Consider the following 11,166-nt stretch of genomic DNA (forward strand, 5'->3'; position numbering starts at 1 on the left):
GTCTGTTGCAATCTGACGTTGGCTTGCACCTGTATGTGCTAAGTCTAATAGCCTCTCTCTTATAACATCAGGGTACACCTGTCCACAGTCATAACAACCGCCTTGTCGGTTTATGCGAAGTTGAACGTTTCCTGGAGAAAAAAAAAGACAAAATTGCAAGTCAAGTTATTTACTTTAAGATCTCTTAAGGCATCGCACAAGACATAGTGGGATACGAACATACAGTACTCACCTTTTTGTGAACGTAAAGACTAAAATTTCTACTTACCATTTGCCTACGTGTCTTTATATTGATGGATTGAAATCACTCTAATAAACAAAGTAACATGTACATTACCTGGATACCCCTTACCAGTATCTTCATATTTTAAAAATTACATGTTAAATAGAGATGTTTTGCATAAGCACATTCCATATGATAATAACCTATTGTTAGTGACTAAGTTGTAATTCAGCCGCTCCGGCATCTACAATGAGTTATGTTATAAATGTATGTATCTCTATCTCTACTAAGCGTGCTACTTTTAGATGAAACTGTGAAAGTCTTCATTCACAAAACAGGCTATTTAAAATCGTTTTGACATAATAAACAATATTGAAACTGAAGATTTCTAAACTAATGCTAATATTTAAATCCACGCTCTGAACACAATATCAGCAACCAACTTCTGGCCAGTTTTAAATTTTGATTTTTTCGATGTATTCGATACCATTTTACTTGATCACTTAGGCTACTTTCTGTCATACAAATATTTTGAGCTGCATGCTGTGCACATTTTTAGTCACTTAGTTCTTCTAAAGTGCACAGCTCTACCACTGCAAAGTCAGTCGCTGTCCATATCATCAAATTTTTCTAAGAGAGAATTAGTTTTATCCATCATGCGCATGGCTTTGTTGCACATTTGTGCGTGCACCTGATTGGCTTCCTTTGCTTACTTCCCACGGGGTTTCTTTCCCTTTGTGCTTGTTTCTTTGGCGCTTCCTGAGGTTCTGAGGCGGGGAATCGTTTCTGCTAGCTTTAGCAGGATCTCTGAAGAATCTAATGCTGGGTGGCAAATTCTTGCAGCGATGTGTAAATATCACGTCACGAGTCCCAGAAACGAAATAAACCACGATATAGCCATTAAATGGAGCCAAAATACCAACAAACCACACAAAGGACATAAGTTAAGTTTATTTCTGCCATCACTTTTTAATTCAAGACGGGTAAATTGCTTTGAACGACTGATTTCGGCCTACAGTTGATATTTCACAATGATTGATAGTGTAACACAATGCAGCTTTGTAAATCATGTTCATCCAATATAATGATCATCATTATAGCTTGCTTGGTAGAGTATGTTGCAGACTATTTCACAGGAAAGGAACAGCGGACTTGAACTTGCACCTTCCAAGATGTAGAAAAGCTTTTCAACAGCAAAAGCATACTCAAATAAATTTTTGGTTGTGTCACACAATGAATTCAATATGGCGGCTTAAAGTGCCAGCCTAGCGACCGACTTTAGGCCGCACATAGCCAGAATGTAGCGCCTATCTCTTGGATTGTGAATAAATCTATGTTATCTTTCAAATCCTTGAATGTTTTGATATGTTTAATTTTCGATCCAAACTCCAGTCTACACCTAAAATAAAATGAAATTAAATTTTTAATATCAATCTGTTTTTAGCTTCGCTTGTTAACATGTAACAACAGGCAAGCATTTTACTCCATAAAGATCTTGTTCAGTTTATAGTATAGTTTCGTTATTCTCGCCGCTTGAGGGCTCTGTTTAGCCTCTCTAGCCACACTGGCTGTATGTACTTTTGATGCCGGCCTGTGCGAAAAGATCGAAGGCACTGCAACTGTTTTCAGCTTTCGTTTTGTCCCCCTACTAATTTATTTTGAAGTACAACGCTTCCATCGAAACAGCTAAGATGGAAATGTTCGGAGCACAGATGTGGAAATCTCGTTAAGTTGTCTGTTGGATGGCCAATAGTGATGATCTACTTCTTTCACATTTCCTGATCCGTTGGAATCCGATGAAAAGAAAGTGACTTTTCTTTCGTACTGTCCTGTATCCTTTTGTTTTTAGATTGGTTATTGTAACCATATGTGCAGGAATGTGGCATTTCAAGTTCCTCCAACGATGGTAAATAGGCTAGATTTTATTTGTTTACCTTTTTTACACACTTTTGAACTATGTTAAGTGAAGGCGCCATGAGTGAGTGAGAGACTTTATTTAATGAGCGTGACCCGTGACAGTAACTTAAGTTACTAATAAACTTGGGGCCCTCAGCTTAAAATAATTACAATGCTAAAAATATATTATTTACAATAAAATGCTTAAATACGATATTATTTACAATAAAATACTTTATTAAGATAAAGAATACAATAAAAATACAATAAAATACTTAAAATACAATAAAACACTTAGTTTCGTTTTGGAAAGTCAACAATGCACTGACGTCATAATCTCCCAGCAGACTTTGCGCTTAAGAAAAATGCGCCGGGAGGAAATTTGGAAGCACAAAAATTGAAAAATCAAAAGCCCAAAATTCAAATAAAAAAAAAACGATTCTGCGTCTTTTAACCACCAAAAGGGTTTTAGACAATGGTGCAATTATTATGTAATGCTGAGGACATTTCCAGGTGCACTGGGTGGAACATGGCCAGTGTTGAGGACATTACCAGGTGCACTGGATGGAACATGGCCAGTGCTGAGGACATTACCAGGTGCACTGGATGGGACATGACCAGTGCTGAGGACATTACCAGGTGCACTGGATGGAATGCGGCCAGTGCTGAGGATATTACCAGGTGCACTGGATGGAAAATGGCCATCAGGAATTACCAGTGCACTGATGGAACCACTGAGGACATTAATATATGAAATCAAGAACCATGCACTGATGCAGCAGCGACCGAGGCAACCTGAGAGGGGGGAGGAAGGGGAGGCGAGGGGGGGAGGAACAGGGATGGGTGGAACGCGGCCAGTGCTGAGGACATTACCAGGTGCACTGGATGGAACATGGCCAGTGCTGAGGACATTACCATGTGCACTGGATGGAACATGGCCAGTGCTGAGGACATTACCAGGTGCACTGGATGGAACATGGCCAGTGCTGAGGACATTACCAGGTGCACTGGGTGGAACGCGGCCAGTGCTGAGGACATTACCAGGTGCACTGGGTGGAACGCGGCCAGTGCTGAGGACATTACCAGGTGCACTGGATGGAACATGGCCAGTGCTGAGGACATTACCAGGTGCACTGGGTGGAACGCGGCCATTTTCCTCCTTCTGATATTGACTGTGTGAAATGGTACACTCTTTAATGTTTTTAATTTAATAACACATTACCCTTGATAGATGAAATACTCTTAAACTTAATCAGCACTTTTTTCTTACTTTTTTTTTTAACCTTTTTCTTACATGTTTACCTTATAAATTTAACTTTATATTACGACGAGTAGCATGAACTTAAAACCAAAAAACTGCACTTACTACAGACTACCCAGTATCAAAGACTATCCATAAATAAAGTTTCCCTACCTGTGACTGGAGCATTGTTCTTATCTCATTTTCCTCTAACAGAAATTTCAAGAAAGCAAGTTAAACACAAGTCAGTTTAGGAAAGAGTAATTTCAAGTGCAGAAAATGATTTATAAGGATTTTGTTAATTAGAGAACTTATTAAACGTCTACTCCTGGTAGCATGCTGTAATCAAACCACACGCACGACTTCAAAATACGCACTTTAACCAGCGATTTGCTGAAATAACAAACAAACAGACAAACTAAACTTACATCGAAAGAAACAAACGGAAAACTAAAACAGAAAGCGAAAAAATAATGGAAAAAATACGAAACTTACAAGATTTGTGCAAACACTTCGGCGACTTTAACATACTGACAACGAAAACTTAAAAAACACCGCAGAAAACGCTAAGCGAAACAATAGAAATGGCCGATAAAAAATGCACACGAAAATATAACAAGTAACGTCACCTAAAAATAACTAACAAAGCTAATTACAAGAAAATATGCGCGACAAAAACGGAAACAAAGGACTCGACAAATAAAAACGAATAATAAGGGGCTCCGTGGCTACACATGCATTTAGGTAAAGGCATGAGAATAATAATAAAATACTTACTCTTTTTACTAAATGTAGCATTTCGTGCCTTTGCAAGGGATCAGTGTGCCTCACCACTTCTTCTCTCCTTTGGATAGTGAAGTGAAGAGACACACTGTCCTGTGCCTCTGCCCAGTCATACACTTCCTGTCATAAACAAAGAGAATATATATAAATATGACATTTCATTTAAATGAAATATTTTGGCTAACCTAATGCAGTAATCAAGGTGCATTTCGTGAAAATAAACAGGGGCTGCAGCCAGGATAAAACATCTTATAAAACAATTTGGCTTCAATGTTTAAGAATTGTGACCTTTAAACTGTTAATACTATGTGGTGGAAAGATCTCTTTGATTAACTGCAAATTTCAAAGCTTTCAAATAATTAGAAATCCAATGATTTTGGTAACACTTGTTTGGGTTACTTAAAGACTGTTAGTGCAAATGTTTTGAACAATGTGTCGTTCGAAGTGATGAGACATAAGTAGCAACGCCACAGCTTTACGGGAAACGGTGACTTTAATTTCTGTACTGGATCGTGATTGTCTTCGTACGCAATTCACAATATAATGTAGTCAAACTATAAATAAGAACAAAAATATAACTTAATTTGTGCCGAATAGCTCTCAAAAATCCTAACCTCGACAGTATAACGTTATTGTAATAATGTAATACACTACTTACAATTCTATTTGCCACTCCCGTTAATGTTCCTTGAAAAATGTCCTTGAACTTTTACTCTTGTACTTGATCTACCGGTTAACTCAATGTTTGTAAGCTTACCGCCGCCAAAGGGCGTATTTAAATGTTCTCTTTGCCTCTAGGGACTCGGCCCATTACACTCTCTTATAAATTATAATAATCTCACATATGTGCAAACAGCAAATGTACCTGAAATGTGGCACTAGGCCTAAATTTCCTTCCAATTTTTAATCCATTTTCCAGGAGTAGAATTATTTTTATGTATGCATCATCAGGTGGTGGCGGTGACGTCACTCTTGCTTTCCTTGCCTCTCTTATCTAACAAGCAGACAATCAAGTATTTTTTTAAAAAAAGATTCAATTATTTGCAAATATAGAATATGTTTTTCAAATCCTTTTTAGCAATTTCTTTTTCTTTTTTCTTGTTTTAAAAAAAACTTAATCAACTATTTTCATGTATGCACTTTATGTACTGGTATTAGGTTTGATGGTATGAATGAATGCTTATTGTGTTTGTACCTTGATCTCTTCTTCATTGCTTTTATTTTCTTCTCTTTCCCTTCGCTTCTGTTTCCCTTTTTCTTTTGAGGTTTTGCATCTCTCCTGAGTGCAAGCCATAAAATACTACATGAAGATGATAAAGAAAGAACCACTTTTTCATATTAAAAGCTTATTACAAAGGCTGTTTGTCTTCTTGGTAAACAGAAATCTGTTAACATTTTTGTTTCAAACACAGAGGTACTATTCAAAAATCCAACACACATGTACAGTGTATATTAAGTAAATTGTGGCACGGCCGTTCAAGTTATAGACCTAACAGGCTCTATTTGTACTAGTTTTCTCCACACCACATATATATTTTTGTAACATAACATTTTAGTTGGGGAGGTGGCTATTAAAGAGTAAAACTTCACTCACCAATGCAAGAAATACACGTTGGAGACTGTTTAATGTTTATTTATATTCGATGACACCTCCACAAAATTGAAACAAAAATAATGTGGTGGACAGATAACTCCAAAAATGTACAAACAATACTATATTACTATTTATAAATTGCCTTTGTTTTTTTGTATAACATCTATTATGAGGGGCTAATTTGTATTAGAAAAAAAATAAAGAAGAAAAGAGCCTTTGTCGTTGATGGTGGTATTGCCACATAACACTTTTGTGCTCAATACTTGGTTATGTTAAACAGTTCAATGCAACATTAACAACATATGCCCTTGATTCCAGGTAAGCAGATAATTTGCTGTGTTGATCATTCCGTTAAGGGTGCAACACAAGTCAATGAGGAATGTGCTCTCTGTACATCAAAGTAATAACATTTCGAACATGTGTACCTTCTGCAGTGTTGAATGCATACAAACGGTCTGGCTCAGTGTGTGGTTGCACTGACCTATCTGGCAACATCATCATCTTCTACTGTTATGCCATGTTTATCACAAAATTTATGCAACACGAAACAGGAATATATAACAGTGGGCACAAATGAGAGTCCCAAGTCTATACGTTTATTTAAGATCTACCACCTAGCTTTAAGCCGTCCGAAGGCACACTCGATAGGATTTGTACCACTTCTTAGCGTAGTGTTAAAAATGACTTCTTCAGTTGATCTTGGATTTGGGTACTCCTATAAACAATAAGGCAGCAGTATGGCGACCCTTTACGGACTAAATTACGAATGACCATAAATCAATATTATGTTGCATACATCGATGTTGTGTGAACTAAAAGATGTTTAATACAACTAAAAGATGTTCGATTTAACTAAAGTATGTTTGATATAACTGAAAGATGTTTGTTTCAACTTAAAGATGTTTGATAAAACTAAAAGATATTCGATCTGACCAGAGGATGTTTATTACATCCAGAAGATGTTCGATTCACGTAAAAGATGTTTGTTACAAATAAAAGATGAGAAAGCGGAAATGAAGTCACCACCAGAGATGGGGCACGTGAACATGTGATGTCACTAAATTTCCCGCGCGCGCAAAGTACCCAGAGCAAGATGGCGAGTAGTAACAGGATTTATGCTAGCTCTGGCTCTGAAATTCAACAATTTATTCGAACTGTTTTGAATGCTGTAACCAATTTACAACCACGGGGCGGCCAAAGTAACGAAGATAGCTCAACGCAACAATTTCCAAGCATTCAACACGAAATTAGCTCCCAATTCAATTTGCCGAGAGGTCGAGAAGAAAATGCCAACTTCAATCCTTGTCAAAATTACAGCAGCATTCTAAGACTAGTTCAAGGCGTGGGAAACCGCCGTAGAAGGGGAAACTTTCAGCCGATAACAAGCACTTCTACTGTTCAAGAGCCCGACTATTCTTATAAAGATGTATGTTTGATTCCGAGTACCGATATCAACCAGGTGCCCAGAGGAGGCGTAAAGGCTTCACTTGTCGAAAGTGGTTTGTATGTTGACGCCTTTGAAGTAGACAAGGCTTGGAGTGAAGTAACACTATCCAGTGAGTTGGCTTCCCTATTTGAACACGCTCTAAAACGCCCGGGCCAAAACGCTATACAGTAAATAGTATTTTCATTGTTATTATTAAAATAAGCTTTAAGCAAATTCTGAAACATGATAAGTGAATGTTTCAGTTTGACAAGAAAACTTTTTCTGTGTTCCTAATGGCTTATCAGAATAACAAATCTTTTCCTACATTTAATTCAGTGCATTTCTTTTGTTGTAGACTATTACTATTATACTGTCAGTATGACAAATGTTTTCCCTACATTTCAGTCATTGTTTTTGATATGGACTATTACTATTTTACTACCAGTATAACCAATTTTGGCCTTCATTTAAGTGCATTGCTTTAGGAGGCTTGAAAGAGACTTTCCCACTTTTAGTAACTTATTACTGTATAAGTTAGGTTAGGTTAGCAAAGTTTCGAGATATTTAGGAGCGTAGAGCCAAGAAAATCGATTAACGGTTTAAAAAAACATGGTTTCAGGAGTTAACAAATTTTTAAAAGTAATGATCGACACGGGTGCTATATAGAAGAATAATAATAAACAAAATAGTACAAGATGTTTCTCAAATGAACTTATCTCTTTCCTAAAGGAATGGTTCGGGTAGAGATCGGAATAAGTCATATACACTTAACAATAAAAACTTAAAATTTCGGTTAGTATTCAAAAGAGATAAACCACCGTTAGTTTACGCACAAGGCTTTTAGCAGTTTAGATTTATGTTTCATCAGAGTTAATTTCGCGCTTTTCCTTCACGCGACTTGGACGGGATAGTTAAAAATTATTCACCAACGTGGAGGGGGCTATGTAAGTTAGGGATATTTACCAAGCTGCTAAGTCGCAAAGTGCCCGTTGAGGCGTAAAAGTCATTACTCTCCTTTCTAAAGCTTGCTAGAGTTAATGGATTTCATAGTTCAGACGGCAGTCCATTCTAAAGATAGCCCCGGAAAAATCAAGACCGCAATCAAGATAATGTTGATAATTAGCTTTTGTTTAAGGTACTTGTGGTATGTTCTCAAAGTTGTTGCGAATACTATAGAGAGACTTAATACAGCTGAGAACACATCTTGCATGTTCAATTTATGGGCGTCTGTTTGTTTAGAGCTTTGAAGATGGAAACTGCCTTTTGTTTTATTCAGTTAACTGAGAAGCATCTCAAGGAAAGGATAGCTTGTTTTCGTAATTTCGGTGGTGGAAGCGGAATCGTTGGACTTTGGATATTCTTGTTGGATCAATTTAGGTTTCTGGGAAACTGCTCACCTACCCCTCCCCAAACCTAACATTAACCCTTACTTATCGCTTTGGGCAAAATGTTAGGTTTGGGGAGGGGTAGGTGAGCAGTTTCCCAGAAACCTAAATTGATCCTTCTTGTTTTACTTCAATGATTCATGATTCACTGTGTAAAATTTATTCGATATCGTATTTATTGGATTAAGCGCCCTGGGCTCCTCTTTTAATGAGGGTGGGGGTGGGCGCTTATTCGAGGCTGGGCGCTTATTAACTTTTCCTACCTACCGGGTGGGCGCTTATTCTAGGTGGGCGCTTATTCGAGGTTGGGCGCTTAATCGAATAAATACGGTATTTATGATTCATTGCAAACATTTTTTTTTCGAAATTCTAACAATTTTTTGTCATAAATATCGTGTTTGGAAACAATTTATTTTGTCTTTCTAGGCCCTACAAACAATTTTTTTCAATATTTTTCATCCCCCTACCCACTCCAAAAAAATAATGGTCCGTCCCTAAAAAGATATTTCATTTTGAATTTTGATTTCACTGCTGAGAAGTGGGGCGCTTGAATGAAGGGGAAGAGAGACCATTTAATGGAGAGTTCAATATGGCGAGAAAAAAATTCTTTAAAATGAAAAATAGACATGGTCAAAAAGGGGTGTGTGGGAGAGGAATGTTTCCCTTTAATAAGCCCCCTCCCCCATGACATAAGCCCCCCTTCTGCCAGAAGACAGTACTGAACAAGGCTAAATGTTGCTTTATTTTCCATAGACTGATTTTGATCACTAAAGCAATATTTTTTTGACAATGTATTTCTTATTTCTCTTAATTGTTCAGTTCATTTTCAGTCCACCCACAATAAAAAGAATTGGTAGCATAGGAAAAAATATTGAACCCGCACTAAAAAAGCTAATATTTCACGCCTTAATTTCCTATCTTTGCAAATAACTCGATTTCAATTTTTTAAAGTCCACAGCAAACCTATTCAGTGGAAAAAACAGCTCTTGTATAACGGTTTCACATCTAGTGACCCTCAAAACAATATTATTATTGACTGTAAGAAACTCATAATTGTTTAAAACAGGTATTGCGCGTCTGAATCTTACGTTTTTCAAGCGACCGCATTGAGACACGATGTGGATTTTGTACGTTAATGCTTCATGTGCTAAACCGTTCGCTTATGTGACTTGACTTTTTACCTAAACTCTGTGCTTATTTCTTACGTAAACTATAAATATCAGCTACTTATAATATAGTGAAGAATAGTATTCTACATGACACGAGCGTGGGACAAAGAAAAAATCGGAGTCCCCGACGGGAATCGAACCCATGGCCTCCCAGAATACCGGTTGGGCGCTCTAACCAACTGAGCTACGTGAGACTCGCTGTGAGCTAGGCCATTTACTAGGTTGATATGTGACACGCGTCCTGCATACTGCTAGGATCAGCAATGTCGAAATCATCAAATTTGTAGTAAATAATAAAGATGGTAGATTTATAAATAATAAAGATGGTAGATTTTTTTTATCACCGAGCTTAAAATCTACCATCTTTATTATTTACTACTTATAATATAGTAAATAATAAAGATCGGTAAATTTTAAGCTCGGTAATAAATGCGTGTCACATATCAACCTAGTAAAAATGGCCCAGCTCACAACGAGTCTCTCGTAGCTCAGTTGTTAGAGCGCCCAACCGGTATTGTGATATGTTTACATCTTATCTTTATTACTTATAATATGTGTATCGAAAAGTGTTTAGTGAATGTCTTCATTTTGTACATGAAAACAGATTTAATAATAATAATAATAATAATAATAATAATAATTTATTTAATCTCTTTTGCAGTTAAAAGAAACTGAATTATCGAGTGACACTTACATGAAATGAAAAGTCTACTATTTACAATAAAAAATCTATCAAAAAAGGACCAATTACAAAAAGTATCGAAATGTGAAAAAGCTTTCAGCTCTCTTTGTCCTACATGTTATGGCATTATTATACAGGTAAAACTTTGGCGCTTTCTGCCTTACATTATACTAAGACTCTATCAGTGCTGGTCTCGGTAGCAGATGGTGAATAGGATGTTCATCTGACTTCATTTGATTCATGTATTTACCACATAAGTCTTCTCTTCTAGTGTCCATTCTTAATAATTGAGCAAGCTGTAAGGCATGAGCATATGATTTGGCTTCAGGATAAATGATGTGAAGCGCCCTTTTTTGTATCCGCTCTATTGCATCAGAGAGGTAGCCAGGGATACCCTGGCTACCTATAGAGCAGTAGTTCGAGAAGCCTATAGACTCTACCCTATAGAGCAGTAGTTTGAGAAAACGCGGAAACTACCAAGTTAAAGATCGTCTATGATGCCTCCGCCAAAGAAAATCCCAGCCAGCCATCTTTAAACGACTGCCTTCATCCAGGACCACCCTTGCAGAACCTATTATGGAACGTTTTAATCAGAGCTCATTTCTACCCTGTATTGCTAGCAGGAGATCTGCAGAAGGCTTTCTTACAAGTACGCATTAACAAAGAAGAAAGGGTTGCCTTGCGATTTCATTGGAAACTACGTGATCAATCAGCCATCGAAACTTACAGATTCACCAGAGCTGTTTAGCCTCACCTCTTCACCCTTTC

Source organism: Oculina patagonica, chromosome 4 (assembly GCF_052425735.1).
Source record: "Oculina patagonica isolate OP01 chromosome 4, crgOcupat, whole genome shotgun sequence".
NCBI lineage: Eukaryota > Metazoa > Cnidaria > Anthozoa > Scleractinia > Oculinidae > Oculina > Oculina patagonica.